Raw genomic sequence first — 26,050 nt, 5'->3', positions numbered from 1 at the left:
AAAACTGGCACTTTGTGTAGCTGCCTGCAAAGTTCTTAGGCTAATGGAGCCCACACATCAAAGGTTATGACATCACTTTTTGTATGTATCCAGGAAAACTTGGAATTGAAAATGTGTGAAATTAATTTAGAAGAAATAAATGATATAAATTAATGTATTGATAGAAATGAAAAGTCAAACTTCTCGGAATAATTTAAAATCATATTTTCTGTAACTACGTTCAACTAACTACTGTGTTAGCTTTTCCAGGAGCTGTGCATGCTTCTTTAGAAGATTTGAGACTTCTGCTTCCTGGGTGGTCACTGAGAGCGTTGTGGCCCCTATACGAAAACAAAAAAAAGCCAAACCTGTTGCTGTCAAGTCCATTCCAACTCATAGCGACCCTACAGGACAGAGTAGAGCTGCCCCCATAGAGTTTCCAAGGAGAAGCTGGCGGATTCAAACTGCGAAGCTCTTAACCACTGTGTCACCAGGCCTCTGTCTGTGGCCCCTATGGTAGACAGTAAATGTCGATTAACGTTTTGTGAATATTACATGTTCAACATCGACTTTCTTGAGAAACAAAAATTTGGTGCTTCATTTTTTTACTAAATATGCATTTAATTTTTTTTTTTAATAACTTTTATTAAGCTTCAAGTGAACGTTTACAAATCCAATCAGTCTGTCACATATAAGTTTACATACATCTCACTCCCTACTCCCACTTGCTCTCCCCCTCTTGAGTCAGCCCTTTCAGTCTCTCCTTTCGTGACAATTTTGCCGGCTTCCCTCTCTCTCTATCCTCCCATCCCCCCTCCAGACAAGAGTTGCCAACACAATCTCAAGTGTCCACCTGATATAATTAGCTCACTCTTCATCAGCGTCTCTCTCCCACCCGCTGACCAGTCCCTTTCATGCCTGATGAGTTGTCTTCGGGGATGGTTCCTGTCCTGTGTCAACAGAAGGTCTGGGGAGCATGGCCGCCGGGATTCCTACAGTCTCAGTCAGACCATTAAGTTTGGTCTTTTTATGAGAATTTGGGTTTTTTTTTTTTTTTTTATCCCACTGATCTCCTGCTCCCTCAGGGGTCCTCTGCTGTGCTCCCTGTCAGGGCAGTCATCGATTGTGGCCGGGCACCAACTAGTTCTTCTGGTCTCAGGATGATGTAGGTCTCTGGTTCATGTGGCCCTTTCTGTCTCTTGGGCTCTTAGTTGTCGTGTGGCCTTGGTGTTCTTCATTTTCCTTTGCTCCAGGTGGGTTGAGACCAATTGATGCATCTTAGATGGCCGCTTGTTAGCATTTAAGACCCCAGACGCCACATTTCAAAGTGGGATGCAGAATGATTTCATAATAGAATTATTTTGCCAATTGACTTAGAAGTCCCCGCAAACCATGTTCCCCAGACCCCCGCGCTTGCTCCGCTGACCTTTGAAGCATTCATTTTATCCCGGAAACTTCTTTGCTTTTGGTCCAGTCCAATTGAGCTGACCTTCCATGTATTGAGTGTTGTCTTTCCCTTCACCTAAAGCATTTCTTATCTACTGATTAATCAATAAAAAACCCTCTCCCACCCTCCCTCCCTCCCTCCCCTCCTCGTAACCACAAAAGTATGTGTTCTTCTCAGGTTTACTATTTCTCAAGATCTTATAATAGTGGTCTTATACAGTTTTTGTCCTTTTGCCTCTGACTAATTTCGCTCAGCATAATGCCTTCCAGGTTCCTCCATGTTATGAAATGTTTCACAGATTCATCACTGTTCTTTATCGATGCGTAGTATTCCATTGTGTGAATATACCACAATTTATTTACCCATTCATCTGTTGACGGACACCTTGGTTGCTTCCAACTTTTTGCTATTGTAAACAGAGCTACAATAAACATGGGTGTGCATATATCTGTTTGTATGAAGGCTCTTGTATCTCTAGGGTATATTCCCAGGAGTGGGATTTCTGGGTTGTATGGTAGTTCTATTTCTGACTGTTTAAGATAACGCCAGATAGATTTCCAAAGTGGTTGTACCATTTTACATTCCCACCAGCAGTGTATGAGAGTTCCAATCTCTCCGCAGCCTCTCCAACATTTATTATTTTGTGTTTTTTGGATTAATGCCAGCCTTGCTGGTGTGAGATGGAATCTCATTGTAGTTTTAATTTGCATTTCTCTAATGGCTAATGATTGAGAGCATTTTCTCATGTATCTGTTGGCTGCCTGAATATCTTCTTTAGTGAAATGTGTGTTCATATCCTTTGCCCACTTCTTGATTGGGTTGTTTGTCTTTTTGTGGTTGAGTTTTGACAGAATCATGTAGATTTTAGAGATCAGGCGCTGGTCGGAGATGTCATAGCTGAAAATTCTTTCCCAGTCTGCAGGTGGTCTTTTTACTCTTTTGGTGAAGTCTTTAGATGAGCATAGGTGTTTGATTTTTAGGAGCTCCCAGTTATCGGGTTTCTCTTCATCATTTTTGGTAATGTTTTGTATTCTGTTTATACCTTGTATTAGGGCTCCTAGGGTTGTCCCAATTTTTTCTTCCATGATCTTTATCGTTTTAGTCTTTATGTTTAGGTCTTTGATCCACTTGGAGTTAGTTTTTGTGCATGGTGTGAGGTATGGGTCCTGTTTCATTTTTTTGCAAATGGATATCCAGTTATGCCAGCACCATTTGTTAAAAAGGCTATCTTTTCCCCAGTTAATTGACACTGGTCCTTTGTCAAATATCAGCTGCTCATATGTGGATGGATCTATGTCTGGGTTCTCAACTCTGTTCCATTGGTCTATGTGTCTGTTGTTGTACCAATACCAGGCTGTTTTGACTACGGTGGCTGTATAATAGGTTCTGAAGTCAGGTAAAGTGAGGCCTCCCACTTTCTTCTTCTTTTTCAGTAGTGCTTTGCTTATCCGGGGCTTCTTTCCCTTCCATATGAAATTGGTGATTTGTTTCTCTATCCCCTTAAAATATGACATCGGAATTTGGATCGGAAGTGCGTTAAATGTATAGATGGCTTTTGGTAGAATAGACATTTTTACTATGTTAAGTCTTCCTATCCATGAGCAGGGTATGTTTTTCCACTTAAGCATGTCCTTTTGAATTTCTTGTAGTAGAGCTTTGTAGTTTTCTTTGTATAGGTCTTTTACATCCTTGGTAAGATTTATTCCTAAGTATCTTATCTTCTTGGGGGCTACTGTGAATGGTATTGATTTGGTTATTTCCTCTTCGGTGTTCTTTTTGTTGATGTAGAGGAATCCAAATGATTTTTGTATGTTTATTTTATAACCTGAGACTCTGCCAAACTCTTCTATTAGTTTCAGTAGTTTTCTGGAGGATTCCTTAGGGTTTTCTGTGTATATAATCATGTCATCTGCAAATAGTGATAACTTTACTTCTTCCTTGCCAATCCGGATACCTTTTATTTCTTTGTCTAGCCTAATTGCCCTGGCTAGGACTTCCAGCACGATGTTGAATAAGAGCGGTGATAAAGGGCATCCTTGTCTGGTTCCCGTTCTCAAGGGAAATGCTTTCAGGTTCTCTCCATTTAGAGTGATATTGGCTGTTGGCTTTGCATAGATGCCCTTTATTATGTTGAGGAATTTTCCTTCAATTCCTATTTTGGTAAGAGTTTTTATCATAAATGGGTGTTGGACTTTGTCAAATGCCTTTTCTGCATCAATTGATAAGATCATGTGGTTTTTGTCTTTTGTTTTATTTATGTGATGGATTACATTAATGGTTTTTCTGATATTAAACCAGCCTTGCATACCTGGTATAAATCCCACTTGATCAGGGTGAATTATTTTTTTGATGTGTTGTTGGATTCTATCGGCTAGAATTTTGTTGAGGATTTTTGCATCAATGTTCATGAGGGATATAGGTCTATAATTTTCTTTTTTTGTAATGTCTTTACCTGCTTTTGGTATCAGGGAGATGGTAGCTTCATAGAATGAGTTGGGTAGTATTCCGTCATTTTCTATGCTTTGGAATACCTTTAGTAGTAGTGGTGTTAACTCTTCTCTGAAAGTTTGGTAGAACTCTGCAGTGAAGCCGTCCGGCCAGGGCTTTTTTTTGTTGGGAGTTTTTTGATTACCGTTTCAATCTCTTTTTTTGTTATGGGTCTATTTAGTTGTTCTACTTCTGAATGTGTTAGTTTAGGTAGGTAGTGTTTTTCCAGGAATTCATCCATTTCTTCTAGGTTTTCAAATTTGTTAGAGTACAATTTTTCATAATAATCTGAAATGATTCTTTTAATTTCATTTGGTTCTGTTGTGATGTGGTCCTTCTCGTTTCTTATTCGGGTTATTTGTTTCCTTTCCTGTATTTCTTTAGTCAGTCTAGCCAATGGTTTATCAATTTTGTTAATTTTTTCAAAGAACCAGCTTTGGCTTTGTTAATTCTTTCAATTGTTTTTCTGTTCTCTAATTCATTTAGTTCAGCTCTAATTTTTATTATTTGTTTTCTTCTGGTGCCTGATGGATTCTTTTGTTGCTCAGTTTCTATTTGTTCAAGTTGTAGGGACAGTTCTCTGATTTTGGCTCTTTCTTCTTTTTGTATGTGTGCATTTATCGATATAAATTGGCCTCTGAGCACTGCTTTTGCTGTGTCCCAGAGGTTTTGATAGGAAGTATTTTCATTCTCCTTGCTTTCTATGAATTTCCTTATTCCCTCCTTGATGTCTTCTATAACCCAGTCTTTTTTCAGGAGGGTATTGTTCATTTTCCAAGTATTTGATTTCTTTTCCCTAGTTTTTCTGTTATTGATTTCTAGCTTCATTGCCTTGTGGTCTGAGAAGATGCTTTGTAATATTTCGATGTTTTGGATTCTACCAAGATTTGTTTTATGACCTAATATGTGGTCTATTCTAGAGCATGTTCCATGTGCACTAGAAGAAAAAGTATATTTTGCAGCAGTTGGGTGGAGAGTTCTGTATAAGTCAATGAGGTCAAGTTGGTTGACTGTTGTAATTAGATCTTCCGTGTCTCTGTTGAGCTTCTTACTGGATGTCCTGTCCTTCTCCGAAAGTGGTGTGTTGAAGTCTCCTACTATAATTGTGGAGGTATCTATCTCACTTTTCAATTCTGTTAAAATTTGATTTATGTATCTTGCAGCCCTGTCATTGGGTGCATAAATATTTAATATGGTTATGTCTTCCTGATCAATTGTCCCTTTTATCATTATATAGTGTCCTTCTTTATCCTTTGTGGTGGATTTAAGTCTAAAGTCTATTTTGTCAGAAATTAATATTGCTACTCCTCTTCTTTTTTGCTTATTGTTTGCTTGATATACTTTTTTCCATCCTTTGAGTTTTAGTTTGTTTGTGTCTCTAAGTCTAAAGTGTGTCTCTTGTAGGCAGCATATAGATGGATTGTGTTTCTTTATCCAGTCTGTGACTCTCTGTCTCTTTATTGGTGCATTTAGTCCATTTACATTCAGGGTAATTATAGATAAATAAGTTTTTAGTTCTGTCATTTTGATGCCTTTTTATGTGTGTTGTTGACAATTTCATTTTTCCACATACTTTTTTGTGCCGAGGCATTTTTCTTAATAAATTGTGAGATCCTCATTTTCATAGTGCTTGACTTTATGTTAGTTGAGTTGTTACGTTTTTCTTGGTTTTTATCTTGAGTTATAGAGTTGTTATACCTTTTTGTGGTTACCTTATTATTTACCCCTATTTTTCTAAGTAAAAACCTAACTTGTATTGTTCTATACCGCCTTGTATCACTCTCCATATGGCAGTTCAATGCCTCCTGTATTTAGTCCCTCTTTTTGATTATTGTGATCTTTTACCTATTGACTTCCATGATTCCCTGTTATGTGTATTTTTTTTTTAATTAATCTTAATTTGTTTGTTTTTGTGATTTCCCTATTTGAGTTGATATCAGGACGTTCTGTTTTGTGTCCTTGTGTTGTGCTGATATCTGATATTATTGGTTCTCTGACCAAACAATATCCTTTAGTATTTCTTGTAGCTTTGGTTTGGTTTTTGCAAATTCTCTAAACTTGTGTTTGTCTGTAAATATCTTAATTTCGCCTTCATATTTCAGAGAGAGTTTTGCTGGATATATGATCCTTGGCTGGCAGTTTTTCTCCTTCAGTGTTCTGTATATGTTGTCCCATTCCCTTCTTGCCTGCATAGTTTCTGCTGAGTAGTCAGAACATATTCTTATTGATTCTCCCTTGAAGGAAACCTTTCTTTTCTCCCTGGCTGCTTTTAAAATTTTCTGTTTATCTTTGGTTTTGGCAAGTTTGATGATAATATGTCTTGGTGTTTTTCTTTTTGGATCAATCTTAAATGGGGTTCGATGAGCATCTTGGATGGATATCCTTTCGTCTTTCATGATGTCAGGGAAGTTTTGTGTCAGGAGTTCTTCAACTATTTTCTCTGTGTTTTCTGTCCCCCCTCCCTGTTCTGGGACTCCAATCACCTGCAGGTTATCCTTCTTGATAGAGTCCCACATAATTCTTAGGGTTTCTTCATTTTTTTTAATTCTTTTATCTGATTTTTTTTCAGCTATGTTGGTGTTGATTCCCTGGTCCTCCAGATGTCCCAGTCTGCATTCTAATTGTTCGAGTCTGCTCCTCTGACTTCCTAGTGCATTGTCTAATTCTGTTATTTTATTGTTAATCTTTTGGATTTCTACATGCTGTCTCTCTATGGATTCTTGCAACTTATTAATTTTTCCAGTATGTTCTTGAATAATCTTTTTGAGTTCTTCAACAGTTTTATCAGTGTGTTCCTTGGCTTTTTCTGCAGTTATCCTAATTTCATTTGTGATATCATTAAGCGTTCTGTAAATTAGTTTTTTATATTCTGTATCTGATAATTCCAAGATTGTATCTTCATTTGGGAAAGATTTTGATTCTTTTGTTTGGGGGGTTGTAGAAGCTGTCATGGTCTGCTTCTTTAAGTGGTTTGATATGGATTGTTGTGTCCGAGCCATCACTGGGAAACTAGTTTTTCCAGAAAATCCGCTAAAAAAAAAAATGCAGTCAGATCCCTATCAGAGTTCTCCCTCTGGCTCAGGCTATTCAGATGTTAATGAAGCCGCCTGGGGAGGGTGGGGGTGGGAACAGAGACATAGGAGACTAGCACCTCAGAATACAGCCAGAGTTGCTTGTCTTGCTTGGAATGACTATTATATCTGAGATTCCTGCGGGCGCGTCGCCTATGTGTGCTGGCTGTGTGGAGATTGCCCCCAGGGGGTCTGGCCCGCTGGAGTCACGGTCAGATCCTCCGCTTCCAGCCCCACACCCAGCGTCAAGGCTCCCCTACTGGGATGGTGCACTCTCGACTCCAAAATCAGTCGCTGCCTCCCGGGGACTTCTCGTCCCTCCAGCCGCGTGGCTGTGCTGCTCCCGAGAACCAGTTGGGCCTCCTCCCGGGGTTAGTTCAGATGGGTGGAGCAGCTCCCCGTGCTTGTGCCGTGACCGAGTGTCCCAGCTGGGATGCTGTTCTCCCCGCTCCAATACCAGTCGCTGCATCCCCGGACTTCTCCTACCGGCTGAGTCCCACGCCGCCCGTGCGACCCGGCTGGTCCCCTTCCCGGAGTTAGTTCAGGGGGGTGGAGCAACTGTCCGTGTTTATGCCGTACCTGAGTCCAGTCTAAATCCCTGCGGGACGGTTCCCCAGCTCGGACGCTGCTCTTTCTGCTCCAAGACCAGTCACTGCCTCCCGGGGACTTCTCCTACCGGCTGCCGTACCTGACTGGTACGCTGGCTCCAGGCTCTGGAAACAATCGCTGCTTCCCCGTATTAGTTCATTCTCCGTCTCTAAATCTGTGTTTATTGTTCAGGGTTCGTAGATTGTTATGTATGTGATCGATTCACTTGTTTTTCCGTGTCTTTGTTGTAAGAGGGATCCGAGGTAGCGTCTGCCTAGTCCGCCATCTTGGCTCCGCCCCGCATTTAATTTTTTTTAGCTCATTTTTGCAAAGGAGTTTAGGACAAAATTTAAAAAAGCATTCCAAAACAAATTAAGGAAATAATCGCATAAACAAACGAATAAATAACCAATTGCTGTGAAGTTGATTCCAACTCATGGAGACCCCATGTGTATCAGAGTAGAGCTGAGCTCTTTAGGGTTTTCAATGGCTGCTTTTTCAGAAGTAGATCACCAAGCCTTTCTTCCAAGGCACCTCTGGGTGGACTCAAACCACCAACCTTTCAGTTAACAGCTGAGAGCTTAATCATTTGTGCCACCAAAGGACCCCAAATAATGGCATATTACATAATAAAACAAATGAGAAAACTATCGTAGCTTGGGTGTTCAGACTACTAACTATCCACTCTGCAGCAGGACAGCTCAGCTTCTGTTTCCTGCACTTACCTCACATACGTTTGTTTCATCCACAATTTCTCGTATTTCCCACTGTCCAAATCCATTGGTGTCATGAAGGCTTCCTGCATCCAGGTCACAGCAGAGACCTCCATGTAAGTCAGACATATCAGGTGGCCCAGCAAGCACAGCAGGGTAGGTACTTCCCACCGCCACTTAAGACCTGAGGAGTTAGCTAGTTCTTGGTCTACAGGTGTTGGTGTCTTTCAAGCAGAAAAAAAATATACATAAACAAAGAAACCTGTTGCCATCAAGTCGATTCTGACTCATTGTGATCCCATGCGTTACAGAGTAGAACCGCTACAATCATCACAGAAGTCGATTGCCAGACCTTTCTTCTACAACCCCTCTGGGTGGGTTCCAAACGCCAACATTTAGGTGAGCACTCAAGTGCAAACCATTTGTACCACAGGGACCTTTTCAACTGGAAAGCGTTGGGAAAAGAGAGTCCAGTCAATTGTGATCATCTTTCAGATTAAACCACTTGCCCAGGCCTCTCACACAGTACTAGATAAGGCTATGGCAAAAACTGGAAGTTCCAAGAGGAAGCCTACCAAAGCCGTGCAGCCTTGCCTTAATGGAAATATTCCTACTATTTGCTTTAAAAATGAAGAATCCAAAACAAATACTAAACCAAACTGAATGCTGAGACAATACGCATAAACTAACTCCATCCCAGGCAAAGTAGGGTGTATGCACCTCTTTATTCTTCCCTGTCACCAGGTATTATCCATTTTCTATTGCTGTATATGGGTCAAATATGATGAGAAGAGCTTGAAGACATTTCTGCAACAGTGTTTAATTTCCATCAATAGTTTGATTTTTTTTCCATATCAGAGGGTTAATTTCTGTGCCGGGGAGGGAGTGGGGAAGGAATACCAAGAAATGAGGAAGACATCAACATCCAAACAAAGGAGAAGATTTTTTCAAACTTTTCAATATTTTATGGACATTTAGAATAAAAATAAAAGTGAAAAGCAGCCAACTTCCCAGATACTGTTTAAAATTTTCTTTTATTGGGCCAGTCTTTCCCATCTGACTGGTGGACTTTGGTTAGACAATAGAAAGCATGAGGCCCTTGCGGATGAGGCAAACACGTGTGTTTTGGGGTGGGAGGAGGTGGCAATAAGACAGGAAAGTTTGTCTTCACCTAGCCATGACTTCCCTTCAAAATAGCTAATGGCTTCCTGTCCTGCCATGAAAATATTTAAAAAAAAAAAAAAATTTTTTTTTTTTTAAAGCCTTTTTTCTAAGTGTTGACCTCTCTGGTAAATTGGATGCTTAGGGCTGGTAAGCTGCGAAAGCATAGACTAGGTTCCCAGAAGGCTTTGCTCCGATTCCAAAGCTTCCCAGAGAGGGGTTTGAGGACTGGGGCTGGCTTGAGGGATGAAGGGCAAGGGTGAGGAATAATACTGGCCTTGAGTGTAATCCAAAGTGATTTTTGGCTGCTGAAAATTTAGGAAAACATCATTGTCCCCAAACGTGCACAAACATCTTCTTCCCCCAAGCCTTTCCCCTGAAACAATGCTTTAGTAGAGTCTTACTAATAAAAATAACATGTGTCTTATAATCTGTTCACAGTCCCCAGGGCTCACCAAGGTCAGCAGTCTGCCTGCGCAGAAGGTGCCAACCCTCCTTTTTTTCCCTCAAAGGGAGATGCTTCAGTTTAAGTCAAGAAAATTGGATGTTGTCGTAGCAGATGAACCATGGTTTCAAACTATCTATAGTCAAAACTCATTAGTGCAAACTGGACTGATCCCAAACTCACGGCCATCTCTTTCTCCTGGGCTAAAGCTAACATTTGTTCTTGTTGTTAGAGCAGGAACAGAGGGGAAATGGAATGCTGAGCTGCTGAACAATGGATAAAAAGACTTCCTATTCATGGACGCATTTTTGAGGTTCTCTAAGACAGAGCCAGGCTCATCTTCTCCAGTCCTCTGACCACAGGATTCTCTGTATGGGTCTCTGAAAATTGAAAAACCGGGAATTTGACTTTAAATGTTTTCTATTACAGATGTTGTCTTAGTTAACCAGGGCAGCTATAACAGAAATACCACAAGTAGATGGCTTTAACAAACAGAAGTTTATTCTCTTATAGACAGAAGGCTAGAAATCCGAATCCAGGGCACCAGCTCCAGGGCGAGTCTTTCTCTGTCAGGTCAGAGGGAAGGTCCTTGCCATCAGTCTTTGTCTAGGAGCTTCTCAGCGCACGGACCCCACATCCAAAAGACACGCTCTGCTCGCAGTGCTTCTTACTTGTGGCATGAGGTCCCTATCTCTCCGCTGGCTTCTCTCTCCCTTTGTCTTGTAAAATAAAAGGTGATACAGGCCACACCCCAGAGAAACTCCCCTTACATTGGATCAGGGCTGTGACCTGACTGAACAAGTGTGTTGCATCCTAATCTTATTTAGCATAACCTTACCGTGCCTCATTAACCACAAGCAGAGATTAGAGTTTACAACACATAGGACAATTACATCAGCTCACAATATGGCGGACAGCCACACAATACTGGGAATCACAGCTTAGCCAGGTTGACACATATCCGGGGGAACACGATTCAATCCATGACAGATGTTCAATCACTTCAGACCAAACCAGCCCCTTTACCTCTCAAGTTCCACCACCCATCTGTCGGTTTCCCATACTGTGGTGGCTTACATGTTGCTATGATGGTGGAAGCTATGCCACCAGTATTTCAAATACCATCAGGGTCACCATGGTAGACAGGTTCCATTGGGACTTCCAGACTAAGATAGACTAGGAAGAAAGGCTTGGCAATATACTTCCAAAAATTAGCCAGTGAAAATCCTATGGATCAGTACAATATATTGTTCAACTGGACTCAGACTTGCCAGTGACCCTGAAGCTAGTGCAGAACAAGGCAATGTTTCATTCTGTTGTACACAGGATCGCCGCAGAGTTGACTCGATAGCAGCAAGCAACAACTTCTCAAGTTAGCATGGCCTGTACTGAGTTTAGACTTTCACAACCATTCTTTATCTGAGAGGTGGTGATAATGGAAGAGCACTGGAATCAAATATCAGAGAAGCCACTGAGTTGCTGAGCAGCTGCGGACAACAGTGGCCACCTGTATGTTTCCCCAAACTTGCAGGCTCCAAACCAAAACCAAAAACCAAACCCAGGGCCGTCGAGTCGATTCCGACTCTAGCAACCCTATAGGACAGAGTAGAACTGTCCCATAGAGTTTCCAAGGAGCACCTGGCAGATTCCAACTGCTGACCTTTTGATTAGCAGCCATAGCACTTAACCACTACGCCACCAGGGTTTCCTCAGGCTCCAAAGGGTTGAGATTTCCCGTCAGTGGAGGGGAGAAGGTCAGGCAAGACTTCCAAAAGGGCAACATGGTAGTTATTTGCAACCAGTATCGCCAGCCAGTTCCCTGAGGACAGGGGCCTCAATTGCCTCTTTCCTGAATTCACCACTTTACTAAGCCCATTAGTTCCTGCTTGGGTGCAGATTCGGCAAGCATTTCTTGAACTGAATTCATTGTTGTCTTCAAGATGGCCAGGGGTGCCACCACAATGGCCGTGTACTGTTGGAAGAGATTTGCATGCTGTTTTGCCTCCTGGGTTTAGTAAACTCTCACTCCTCAGAATGGAAAATTAGATGAAGTTAAATAGTACGCGTATTTTCAAACACAATGGTCTGGACAGGATGCACACAAAATGCAGAACAGATTTTCAGAGCAGTTCCTCTCTCTCCTCACATCCTAGATTGGCAATGACAGGCTGATAACGAAGCACTTATATAAACAGAGAGGAAGAAAGGAAGGAGGGGGGATGGTGGAAGGTCAACAAGGAGAGGATGAGAAGAGATTTGTGAAGGAGCAGAAGACAGACATCTCCTTCTTCATAAGTCTCCTAATTTTTCCTAATTAATTCCTCAGCTTTTCCAAATTTCAGCATTGGTGTAATGTTGGCTTTTCACAGAAGATTGAATAGACTGCCAGGAGCTGGAGGGAAGGGAGATGGGGTGGTTTTCTCTCTCTCCCCAGCACCAGGCCCACAAGACCATAGTTTAATTATTTTAATTTAAAAATACAATATTTTCTGAGCTTTCATATATATTACCTGTGATGACAGTCAATGCAATAGCTGCCCATACCCTAAAAATATAAGCAGACCACTGACAGGAATCACAGTAGAGGGTCCTAGAGAAGACCAGACTTATTGGTCTGACAGAGATTGGAGAAACCCCATGAGTATGGCCCCTAGACACCCTTATAGCTCAATACCGAAGTCACTCCTGAGGTTCGCCCTTTAGCCAAAGACTTGACAGGCCCATAAAACAACATGAAACTAAAGGGGAACACCAGCCCACGGGCAAGTACGAGAAGGCAGGAAGGGACAGGAAAGCTGGCAAGGGGGAACCCAAGGTCAAGAAGGAGAGTGTGTTGACATGTCATGGAGTTGGCAACCAATGTCACAAAACAATATGTGTATTAATTGTTTAATGAGAAACTAGTTTGCATGAAGGACATCATGCTTGATAAAGTAGAGGGTCAGAGAAAAAGAGGAAGATCCTCGACGAGATAGAATGACACAGTGGCTGCAACAATGAGCTCAAGCATAGCAACAATTATGAGGATGGCACAGGACAGGGCTGTATTTTGTTCTGTTGTACATAGGGTCACTATAAGTCGGAACAGACTCAATGTCACCTAACAACAACAACAGTTTGCTCTGTAAACCTTCATCTAAAATAACCCAAACCCACTGTATAATAAAAATAAACAGACTAGTTGTCCCCGAGTAACTTCTGACTCATGGTGACCCCATGTGTGTCAGAGTAGAACTGTGTTCCATAGGGTTTTCAATGGCTGATTTTTTGGAAGTAGATCCCCAAGGCTTTATTCCAAGGTTCAGAGGTGTACTCGAACCTCCAACCTTTCAGTTAGCAACCAAGCCAAAGGCATTAACTATTAGCACCTCACAAGGACTCCTGGTCATACCTAGTAGATACGAATTAATGGCCTTGGACTCTTGCTGAATGTAATTGTGCTACCCAGAAAGTTCTAGTGTTGCCAGGCTTAGACTCAGTGAGGAAAAACAGTGCCTCCAGACAGGCCAGAAGCCACCACGAGAATTCAAATCCAAGGCAGCCTGGGTTTATACTCTTAACAGCCAGACTAAGCTGTTTCCATTGCCGATGGTTCCAGGGCTGGCACCTCTGGGTCCAGATAACTTGGCAGTGAGAAAAGCCAAAATCACGGACACATTTGACAAAGACTCAAGAACTGAACTTGGAGCAATTGCAGACAGAGTGACTCAGAATTCTCTGTCATTCATATAGATAGCTGCAAGGAAATGGATCTGTGATTGTTGTTGGAACTACTCTAGTAAAAGTATCAAATCAGCGAGTCGAGTGGTGGTTGTAATCTCTGGGGAAATGAGTTTCCAGATACTGGAAGAGAGGAGGTGAACTGAGGTTCAGAGACACCTGGGTTCTGAGGCCCCCACAACTTTGAGAGTTTGGCCCTGCTGGTATTGAGTTTGGTGCAAAAAGAAAAAAACAGGAGAGCTTGATGTTTCTGAATATTTCTAAAGCAGTACTTCTCACTGGAATAACTGGAGGGGCTTTAAAAACTATTAATGCCTGGACCCCACCCCCCGGAAATGCTGATTTAATTCATCTGGAGTACGGCCGGGCTATTTTTGTTTGTTTGCTTGTTAATCTTATTTATTTTTGAATAGGTAAATACATGCATATGGCATAGAATTAAAAATGTGCACAGGGAGACTGCAGCAAGTCTCCACCCACCCACTTTTCTTCCTGGAAACAACCTTGCAGAGAATATTTTAAAACAGAAAAAATATATATATATTTATATATAAAATGAAAATATTGCAGGCACTGTTCTGCACACTGCTTTGCTATATTATCTACATCTTGCCCTTTCTTGTTTTTTTTAATTTAAATTTTTTATTGTGATATAATTCACATAATATAGAATTTGTGCTTTTAAAGTGTATAAATCAGTGGTATATTCACTATAATAACGTATATATATATATATATATATATACACACATAGGCAGTCCCCAGGTTACGAACACCCAACTTACGTACACTCTGTAGTTACGAACCAACCCCCATGAAGCCTATTATATTACATGGTTCATAATAACAAATGGGCACTACTTTGCAACACACATCAAAACATTGTTATTATTTTTACTGTATTATTATGTTAAAGATGTTTTAGTGTATCTGGAAATGTTTCTTTAATGTTCTTTATGCATAGGAAGGTACACTATATACTATATACACTAACACAAATGTTTGACTAACGTTAGACACAAACTTACCTAACTGTTCTGACTTACATACAAATTCAACCTAATATAGACTTAGGAAGAGAACTTGTTTGTAATCCAGGGACTGCCTGTATACATACACATACATATGTACATACATACATATACACATATATATAACCCAAACCAAACCAAACCCACTGCCGTTGAGTCGATTCCAACTCATAGCGACCCGATAGGACAGAGTAGAACTGTGCCACAGTTTCCAAGGAGCACCTGGTGGATTCCAACTGCCAACCTTTTTGTTTAGCAGCAGTAGCACTTAACCACTACACCACCAGATTTTCCTATATGTATTAGTACATTCACTATCAACTAGTGTTGATAGAGTAACCATCAACACAATCTAATTTCAGACATTTCTTCATCCCAAAAAGAAACCTGGATATCTGGGGAGTCTTAAACCCCATCCCCAGGTGATTCTAATATGCAGCCAGGATTCTGAACGCCTGCTTAAATATAAGCGCATGGATTGTTAACATAAGTTTCTCTGGGATAGTGATGTAAGCTCTGAGCAAAAAAGGGCAAAAGCATAGCAAGATTCCACCTATTTTCTCAATTCTGGAAGAGTCTACCTGTAGGTGAAGTGTCACCAGCAGCTTCGTGTCCTGTTAGAAGCCTAGCACCAAGGAAAGACCATGCCAAGTTATGCTGCTCTGCTCCTTCTATGTGAATCACCTCACTTCCTCTGAGAGCTAGAGTCCTAACTCAATAAATTGGAAATTTAGAGCAGGTGTATGTCTTAGACGCCTTCCTCCAATCTCTAACTCGCCTGAGATACCACACAGAGATTAAGCATGGCCAGGTGCTCTGGCATTGAATATGGAAAGCTCAGGCTGGGAGCCAGAAGGACAGGAGATGATACCAAAAGGAGAGGAGTAAGCTTTTCCAGCTAGGAAGTCCCCACAGTTTTCTCTGATAAAAGCTTCATCAGTTTCTGCCCATATCACGCCCTTAGGAGGGATAAGATGCAGGAGCAAGGCTCTGATCAGTAGAAAGAAGCCAGGGCTGGAATCCTGAAGGGTTAAGAAGACAGAAGCAGGAAAAACAGAGTGGGGAAGACAAGTTAGCATCATTTTAGTAGCAGAGCCAGGAGTCTGTAGCCAGAGGCCTGGTATAGTGCCTGGACCAAGGAGGCAGGATAAGGTCACACAGGTGAGAAGGAGCCACTGTCTGGATCGGAACTGGATTGGAACCTGAACCAAAGAAGGGTCCTGGAGGGAACAAATAAGAAGGAGCACTCTCTAGCACCTAGCACCCAGTTGGCCCTCAACAGGTATTCACGAAAATAATGAATGAATAAAACAATGAGTGCTACAGATTCAATTTCTTTAAGTCACATTTTCTATGGCCATAGTAATAATAATAATTCTCCTTTATGGAGTTCACATTCTGTGCTAGATGGTTACCTATAAAGAAAATATTATTCCCATGTTAAGGTGAAAAAAAGGGCAGTGGTGGTTCAGTGGTAGAATTCTTGCCTTCTATGTGGGAGACCCAGCTTCAATTTCCAGCCAACATACCTCATGTGCAGCCACCACCCACCTGCCCATGATGGTTTGTGTGTTGTGATGCTGAACAAGTTTCAGCAGAGCTTCCAGACTAAGATTAGAAAGAAAGGCCTGGATATCTACTTCTAAAAATATCAGCCAGTGGATCACAGTGGTCTAATCTCATTGTGCATGGAGTCGCCATGAGTCAGGGCCAACTCAAGAGCAGCTAATAACAACAAGGTGATAGGAAATAGGTTGCTGTTTCGACTGTGGTCTTACCCCTCCAAATCCCCTCTCCACTCTTCCATGTTGAAACTGTTAGGGGACCCTAAAGGTTGAAGACACCTAATTAACTAGTACTCCACCAGTTATCAGGCTACTTCTACTCACCTCCCCTACCATGTCACTCACTTCCCTCAAGTTGTTTTGCAGACTCTCTAGAGAGCGCCAGATGAATTCAGATCTAACCAGCTCAGAATGGTCAGACTTGCACAGGATGAAGATGACCAACAAATGACCCCGGGCAGTCACACACAGTCAATAACGCAAGAGAACTTATGTCAAGGAGCCAATAGCCTCATGCCAAGGAACAAAAATCACTGGAAATATGTCATCGGCAGTAGTTGAGCCCATTTCAGAAGCAGAGGGTCTGTCAGCCACTTCCATGCCAAGTCTTAGCCCCGCCTCATAATAAATAATCAGTAGAAACCATAAATAGTTAAAACCTTCTGATCCTGCCCACTGTTATCCTCCACCTGTAAATGAATATGTGTCAAGTATAAATCGTAAATTGCTTGCGCAGATGGGGGAACTCAATCTGAAGTTGATACCTCTGAGCTCCCACTTGCTAGCCTGCAAAATAAACTCTTCCTCTCAAAACCAGTGTCTGAGAGTTTGGCTTCTTGCATGCTGGGCACGGACTCATTGGTCTGGTTTCAAAAGTCTCAAGAAAAAGATGTTTTCCAGTCCTGTTCAACCAGACCCAGGAAGACTCAGTTTATAATTTCAGGCCAGATTCTGAGTCCCAGAATAAAGAGAACTTCCTCAGAGTCTGGTGCCTTAATAAGGCTCATTCCCATCCACATGAGACCATATAAAAGGTGATTGCAAGTGGGACATTCGACTCAGCTTTATTTTGGGGAAAGGTACAGAATCAGGGACATTTACTGCGGTAATCTGTCATTCTAAGGGAATGACAAGGTCAAAATACAGGCAGTGTCAGAATTTAAGCCTGGTCATCAATTTCCCCTCCAAACCTCCTGCCTCCAGGGACATCCCCAGGAGGACCGGCAAGGTGTTGGGGTCCAAAAGAAGTGGGGCTGGGTCCAGGAGCTTACTTGAAGTGGTCAGGAAATGAACTCAGAAGTTCTTTTTTTCAAATACGGAAAACAAAACATGGTGTGCAATGAGGATGGAGCCAGGGTTAGAGTGGGGCTGGAGTGGGACCTTTCAAGAACAAGGTCAGGAAGGGAGGCAGGAGAGTCCTCAGAGATTTCTGCCACTGGCCCTGTGGGTTTCTGAGGCTGGGCTTTCTTCATTTTGCCTGCACTGGTCAGCTGCCCTTGAGAGGAGTCCAGGTAGCCTCTTTCTCACCATCTGAGAGAACTTCCTTCAGGCAGGATTATAAACACCTCCTCACACCTGTCCCCGCCTGCCCCTAGCTTCTCCACAGAGAAGTACAACAGGTAGCAGGCATGCAGATAGCAGGTATTCATTGAATGAATGATTGTAGGGAATTTGCAAACTATCTGAATTGCAAAAGCCTCAACAGCACCCAAATGGCACTTCCATCAAGGCAGTCTTCCCAGGCAATGTTTCTTTTCACTTACTTTGTTAGTAGACAACAATTGTATTCAGAGGATAAAATCATGAAAAGGAAGCAAACATATAGAGCTTATGGATCAAGTAAGATCTTACCAAGGAAGTGACCTACTGAATAACATGCGTCTTTGTTGCCAGATTCCATGTAAATGGGCTTAAATGGTCAATCGTTCTCATAAATGACTGCCATTATTAATATTCTTACCCAGGAAAGCCAAATTTTAGAGTTTCGTTATCTTGCTCGTTCTGCAGTATTTACAGTTGACATCAGTGCTCACATATTTTTCCTATATTTCCGAGCTGTTCTGCAAATATCCATCTACTCTTAGAATTAAACTGGAAACTTAGAGGTCTTCTATTTGAGCTACTTCACATAGACACTCTTTTCACAATATACCTTCATCAACACACTCATACACACAGGCATTCTCCCCTGAGCAGCCACCCCAACTCACTAACCCCGAGCCTGGTGCCCTCTCTCCAGCTTGAGAGGCCACATATCAGAAGCTCCAGGTCTCAGGCTATGGGTAGCCTGCCCAGTGGTCATCATCACACACAGACAGGGGGAATGAAAAGGAGAGGAGATGGCACAGAGAGAATTCTAGGCATATGAGTGGGTTGGATTCAAGAAATAAGATGTGATTCGTTAGAACAGGGGGCTAGGGAAGGGAAAAGGAAAGGAGAGGGCCAGATACCCTCTTGGTTCTTCCAACCCAACTCTGCCCTCAAACTGACTAAAGCAGATCTGCTTTCCCAACTAGCCTTGGCAACAGTGAGTTAGTTCAGTGGCCAGAAGTCTATCTCCACCTCCCTAAAAATATTATCTTGCTATTGCCAGATGTTGCTCTAACGAGACAGAGCAGTCCCAGGCTCCGGTTCCAGATAAAAGGCTGTTATGGGCACATACCTAGAAGGCAGGACTTACTGGTGTGAATGAGTGTCTGTCAAAGTGTAAAAGATATCAGATTTTTTTTTCTGTTTTGCTAGAGACCCAGCCAGATGGCAAAGAATTTGAGCAAGAACAAAATAAAAAGGAAGAAAAGGTGGGGGAAAGGGAACTAGAGATATTGAACTGTTCCATTTCAGGGTTTTGTTGACAACTGATCCTATTTCTAAATGCTACTTGAATGTTTTTCTCCATTTTAGTGCGCTTCTAGTCCCTCCACCCTTGTGTCAAAATACCCTACTCTATGTATTCATTTTCTTTCCTAAACTATGCAACTCTATGCATCTATCTTACAGCATTCCTTAATGTGTGACTTTTATTGTACTTTTGGGATATTCACGACCTCTTTCACTAAACCATGAACTCCTTGAGGGTAGAGAGCATCTGGGTCTAGTTTCTCTCTAAGATAATTTGGGGTTTAGCAAAGTGGGATCAATGGAAGATAAATTCTTCAACACTGGTACGTGCGCTGACCAATCACAGGGGCTTCTAAGCATGCCCCACCTAGCATCAAGCATTAAGAGGAGAACAAGTTCTGGCTGAGTGTGGAATCCATATAAATAAGACCAGATAGCTCCCTTGTGCTGAACTCTTAAAACGCCTTATTTAAGAAAGAGGTGACGCAGTGGATAAGCACTCAGCTGCTCACAGAAAGGTCAGTGTTTCAGACGCACAAGTGGCTCCACCGGAGAAAGACATAGCAGTCTGCTTCCGTGAAGATTATGGCCTTGGAGACCCTATGGGGCAGTAGGGTCAGTATGAGTTGGAATTTACTCAGTGGCAATGGGTTTTTATTTAAGAAAAAAGCTTGTTTGCAAAAGCATCTTTCACCTGGTATGAAGGTTTTAGCTATGAATTTTGTTGGGGGGGAGGAGGACTTTAGAAAGGGAAGTTGAGAGCATGTGGTTCAATATGGCAGACACATCATTCCTTTCTGTAAATCCATTGTAATAAAAAGTTGGACGTAGAAAATGGAAGAAACCTATATCCAAAAGAAAATTCAAAACGTCTCTGAAGGAAAGCAGATGGGAGTCATTTGATGGCTAAAATATGCCAAAAACAGACAAACAAACTTGGCCTAGGTGAACAGTGAAAATGTGGTCTGTGGAACCCTGGAGTTCCTCCACAAGATCCTTTCGGGGGATCCATAAAGTTACTCTTATGTTTTCATAATAATCCTATGATGTTGTTAACCTTTAGCGTTTTGTTGATATTTGCAATGACATTCAAAATTCACGGTGGGTAAAATCGCAGAAGGCTTAGTGCCAAGCTAGGCAGACGCCATACTGTACCAGTAGTCATCATATCATCGACCGCCATGCGCTTGCAGGCAGGGGAAAAAAAAGTCAGCTTCACTTAAGAATGGCGAAACAATTGTTACTTGTTGAAACCGTAAAATTACTAATTTCATTAATTTTGCCCTTTGCGTTTTGGTGTAGCATCAGAGACAAATGCCCACAATTATCTAGAAAGTCGATTAAGACACTCCGTTTCACAACTACATACCTGTAGGAAGCCAAGTTTTCTCCATATAATTCAACCAGAACAACATACCACAGCAGACTGAACAAAGAAGTAGACATAAAAGTCCAGGTGCCTTGTACTGAGCCAAGCATTGGGAAGATTTTCAAACACATAACACTACTCTTCCCACTAAATTGCTTGTTCTGATTTTTTGTTTTGGAAAATGAAGTTTTATTTTTTAATGCCTTTCCTGTTGACATGTAATGAATTTTTATTTTCATTTTCAAGTAAATACATAAATAGCTATTTAAAAGATTTCTCAGTTTTAATTTCTAATACAGTAAATACTGATAGATGTAACTTACATTAAAGCTCATTGGGGTCCTTGATCATTTCTAAGAGTGTAGAATGTTTGGAGACCAAAGGTTTAGAATGTTTGGAGACCAAAATGTTTGAGAACAATTGGCACAGCTCATGCTGCAGAGGAGGGGTCAGACTGTTTAACAGAGCCCTGGAGATCTTGAGGGTTGCGTCAGGAAATACAACAGAGTACTCCTGAGAAATGGCACTGAAATCTGGGGGTTAACTGTAAGCCTGTATAGGAGACAATTGTCCTCTATTCCTTCCTCCTCCTGCCCCTCAGAGCATAGGCAGCAGATCTTCCTATAGTAACCAACTATTCCAGTTTGCCCAGAACTGTCCTGGTTTTAGCACTGAGAGTCCCACATCCTGGGAAGCCCCTTCTGGGATGAGAAAAAGCCTGATGTTCCATAATGATGAGAGGGAGAAAAGTGCAAAACCCATGCAGCCAACCACCCAACCCATTGCCATTGAGTCGATTCTAACTCCTAGCGACCCTGTAGGACAGGGTAGAGCTGCACCTGGCACATTCGAATTGCCAACCTTTTGGTTAGCAGCTGTAACTCTTACCCACTATGCCATCAGGGTTTCCAAAATCTATAAAAAAAAAAAAAAAAAAAATTTTTTTTTTTTTTTACAGCAGGTCAAAAACAGGGTTTGAAAGAACATTATTTTTAGTCAAACAGATATGCATAGGTTATTCTATGTAGTCACTGTTGCTGTTTTTTCTCCCTGGCTGCACTGATGCTGTTACCCAAAGCAAGTCCTGCTTGGTATGGCACTTCTCATCAATAAAGACACACCCAGACACACCGAGGTGAAGAGGGAGGAACAGATTTATTGCAAGCTTAGGGGTAAGAAGCAAGGAAGTGTATATTCCAAATCAAGCTCCCCAAACAAAGGGAGAGAGAACCTTTTATACCGTCTCACAAGAAAGTACATACAAACATTGTGGACTACATAGGTTATTGTGGCATGCAGGTGCAGTAAGACAAATTGCATTTTTTCTTTGGCACGCAGGCTAGTAAACTGAGTTTGACTGGCTTGAGCTACACCCCGTGCTTCGAGAACAACGGACAGGAGGGAGCAGGTTCCACTTGGTCTGAGCAGCTCCCAACTGAGTCATACCCATCACTATCACTTTGTTTGCTGAAGAACAGGAGGAGCAAGTCTTGCTTGACACTGGCCAAGCAGCTCCTGGCTGTGTTGGCTATCAATGCTAGCAACCGAGATTTGCAGTTCACAATAATGGATCATCCCTTATTGCATTACTCTGAGTGAAGTGACCTAAGTGTGCAACTTAAATGTGTTGCCATCATGACTTTTCCTATGAATTAACTGTTGCCCTTTGTGCTAAGCTAGATGTAGTATAATTTTTCACACTATGAATATTGGAAGTGTGTTTTCTAAATGTTTAGATAATGAAAATGAGAACAATTACAATACCACCAATATGACTGGCATGACCCAGCGATCAGTCTTATTTTAAGGATGAATAGAAGGACACAAACAATTGAATTGGGGGGGGGAGGAAAGAAAAACCAGAGCATACTGTACAATAAGCTGAAAATAATTGGGGATTGAAGATAATGGAGAAGTCCATGCAAAAGCACATTGTAAAGACTGATCTCAAAAGTCCAGGATAAATACACCAAAAATACACCAACGCTCAGTTGAAAAGAGTCCGCTGAATTATTTGGGGTATACTATGCAAATGAACACACATTCTCGTATCCTTGCTTTGATTGCTCTATGGAACTCAGTATATTTTCATTTCCTGATTCAAAGGATACAATTAAAATGTCCTGTGGGCAAACCAAAGAGGAAATTTAGATAACAGACGTGTTGGCCTCTTACACTGTAGAGCTGATTTTGTCAGATCTTACCTGCGATCATGCTTTTTACAGTGTCAAGTGAAGCACTGAATCAAGGCAACCAAAAATGGTCCCCCTAATTCTTAGGTACTTAGATTTTAAAAAGGAAGTTTCAAATCATCTTCTTGTCCAAATAAAACTAGACCTGCTCATCACCTGCATATTTGGCAAACAGTGTAAACATAATTTTGGCAAATTCCATTCAGCCTATAAATACCTTACCAAAGAAAATGCAAAAATCTCACCTGTTAAATGTCTCTGTGGAACAAAGAACTTGGTTTGACCTTTGTCTCTGTTGTCTATGATTTCCTAAAGTTAGCCCATGGAATTTGCCAGCAATGGAAGTGCCTTTATGTGCAAATGTAGTGGGAGACCCGAAGACCGCACCTAGGAAGGGAGAGGGGCTAACACTATCAAGCATACATATTCATTGATTCCATCAATCATGCACAGCAATGAGGCCCTAATCATTGACTATGCATGTGCCAACAAATCCTTGGGAGCTTTGGGATTGATGATGTATGTAGGAGGACTTCACTCAGGACATGGTGTCTCTGGGGACAGAAAGCTCCTTGGGCTCCTGGTCTTGCTGTGCATTTTCTCATGTATATCCTTCTTGAGTTTGTAAAGATACCTTTTTAAAGAAGTTGGTGGGTCCTTACAACAAATTTTCAGACCTAAGAGAGTAGTGAGGTCACTGGTCTGGAGTGGGAGGAGTCGTGTAAACTTCTTAACTTGTGGCTGGCACCTGCTGACCTAGCCTCTGCTGAGAGAAAGAGCTATATGGAGCAGTTGGGTCTGGACTGACCAGAGAAGGGAAGAGAAGATTTTCCTAGATTGGTTTGTCACCACAAATTGGTATAATAAAAATGGGTTCCAATACAAGGACTCCCGACTCAGGGAACCATGGGGTTTTAGAGAAGAAGTGATAAACGGGCAGGGAATTCTGGGTGGTTACTTTGGTCTCTGATTTCTGGATGGTTACTTTGGTCGATGGTATCCATAACTACAAGTAAGCTGGTTTCTATAAACAATAAACAGCTTTCATTTGTCAATACTTTGTAAGGGTCTTTTGTGCGCAGCTCAGTCACACTGGATGAATGTAGACCCACAGAATGGTTGATGCCACCAGGTGGAATCTTCATCCTAAAGGTCTTATTGCTGCTTGGAATTTTGAGGCAACCTGCATGAGCAACACAGTCCCCCACACCTTGTGCTAAAAAAGAGATGTGATTTCCTCACCACATTAAGGATTTCATAATGAAAGCTTTTGATCACTTTTCAGTTTCTTCAAAACATCCAGAAGTATTTATGAGGTTTTTTACCTTATAGAAATAGGAGACACCTTTCTTAGAAATGTACTTGTTGTTGTGTGTTAGTCACCTAGTGCTGCTATAACAGAAATACCACAGGGGATGACTTTAACAAACAGAAGTTTATTCTCTCAAGTTTAATAGGCTAGAAGTCCGAATTCAAGGCGCCAGCTTCAGGGGGAGACTTTCTGTCTCTGCTGACTCTAGAGGAAGGTCCTTGTTATCAATATGCCCTTGGTCTAAGAGCTTCTCTGTGCAGGAATCCTGGGTCCAAAGGACATTTTCTGCTCCCATCACTGCTTTCTTGGTGGTATGAGGTCCCCCTGTCTCTCTGCTTGCTTCTTTCTTTTGTATCTCTAAAGAGATTGGCTTAAGACCTAATCTAATCTTGTAGATCTCATCAACATAATTGCCATTAATCCACCTGTTTTAGTCATCTAGTGCTGCTGTAACAGAAACACCACAACTGGATGGCTTTAACAAAGAGAAGTTTATTCTCTCACAGTCCAGTTGGCTAGAAGTCCGCATTCATGGTGCTGGCTCCACGAAAGGCTTTCTTTCTCTGTCAGCTCTGGAGGAAGGTCCCTGTCATCAGTCTTCTCTTGGTCTGGGAGCATCTCAGCACAGGAACCTCAGGTCCAAAGGACACACTCTGCTCCAGGCACTGCTTTCTTCGTGGCATGAGGTCCCCCGTCTCTCTGCTTGCTTCTCTCTTTTATATCTCAAGAGACTGCCTCAAGACACAATCTAATCTTATAGATTGAGTTCTGCCTCATTAACACAACTGCCACCCATCCTCCCACATTAACATCATAGAGGCAGAATTTACCGCATATAGGAAAATCACACAATACTGGGAATCATGGCCCAGCAAAATTGATATACACATTTTTGGGAGAACATAATTCAATCCATGACACCATCTCATTAACATCATAGTGATAAGATTTACAACACATACGAAAATCACATCAGATGACAAAATGGTGGACAATCACAAAATATTGGAAATAATGGCCTAGCCAATTGATATACATATTTTGGGGGGACACAGTTCAATCCAAAATATGTTGTGTGTGCTGCTGAGTCGATTCCAACTCACAGTGACTCTGTATGACAGAGTAGAATTGCCCGATAGGGTTGCCTAGGCTGTAATCTTTATGGGAATAGAGCTGCTGGTGGTTTCAAACCTCTGGCCTTGTGGTTAGCACGAGCACTTAACCATCGTGCTACCAGGGCTCCTTGGAAATGTACCTACAAGATGACTATTATTGAAAATGGCCATAGAAAATATGTTAAAATGTTGGCCTACCATAAAATCATGTTTTCTAAATGTGGGACAAGAAGAATGCCCTTCTCCATCTGCAAATATATTGAGGATGAGGAGAGATAAAAGGATTATAGTAAAATGTAGGTTCATATGCTGTTTCTCTAAACAGTTTCATGGCCTGTGAAGAGGCCCTCAGGATCCTAGAAAAGGATGAACTGTTCTAGGTTGGTCAAGGTTATGTGTAGGTTGCACCAAAAACAAATACAGCTCAAAAAAAAAAAAAAAAAAAACCCTCATATTTTTAGAAATAAGACTGTTTCAGAACTCAAGAAGAATCACCAGAAAAGGGCAGCCAAATTAAATAAGACTTTATTAATTTATTTACTAAAACTGTAACTTATTTGGAATTCACAATCCATTTTATCATTCAAAGGAAAACCACATCACTCAACCTGAATTAAAATAGCACTTACCGCATCATAAAAACACAAAATTGTTTATTGGTTTTAAACTTTTAGAATCAACCTTTGGACAAAGTTTACTGAAAACCTGGTTGTGGTTGCAGGAGAGAAGGTAAATGTGAACAACCCAAGGATTAGGAAATTCAGTGCAATTGACAGAAGGTGTGGAGTAGGACTGGGGAAAGGAGAGGGAGGTGTTATTAGCTGCCTTCAAGTCAACTCTGACTCTGGCAACCTTATGTACAACAGAACAAAATGTTGCCTGGTACCGTGCCATCTTCATGATCACTGGTATGTTTGAGGCCATTATTGAGACTATTGTGTCAATCCATCTCATGGAAAGTTTCCCTCATTTTCACTGACTCTCTACCAAGCTTGATGTCCTGTTCTAGCAATTGGT

The sequence above is a fragment of the Loxodonta africana genome, chromosome 19 (assembly GCF_030014295.1).
Source record: "Loxodonta africana isolate mLoxAfr1 chromosome 19, mLoxAfr1.hap2, whole genome shotgun sequence".
In the NCBI taxonomy this organism is placed as follows: Eukaryota; Metazoa; Chordata; class Mammalia; order Proboscidea; family Elephantidae; genus Loxodonta; species Loxodonta africana.
This window is presented reverse-complemented; position numbering follows the sequence as displayed.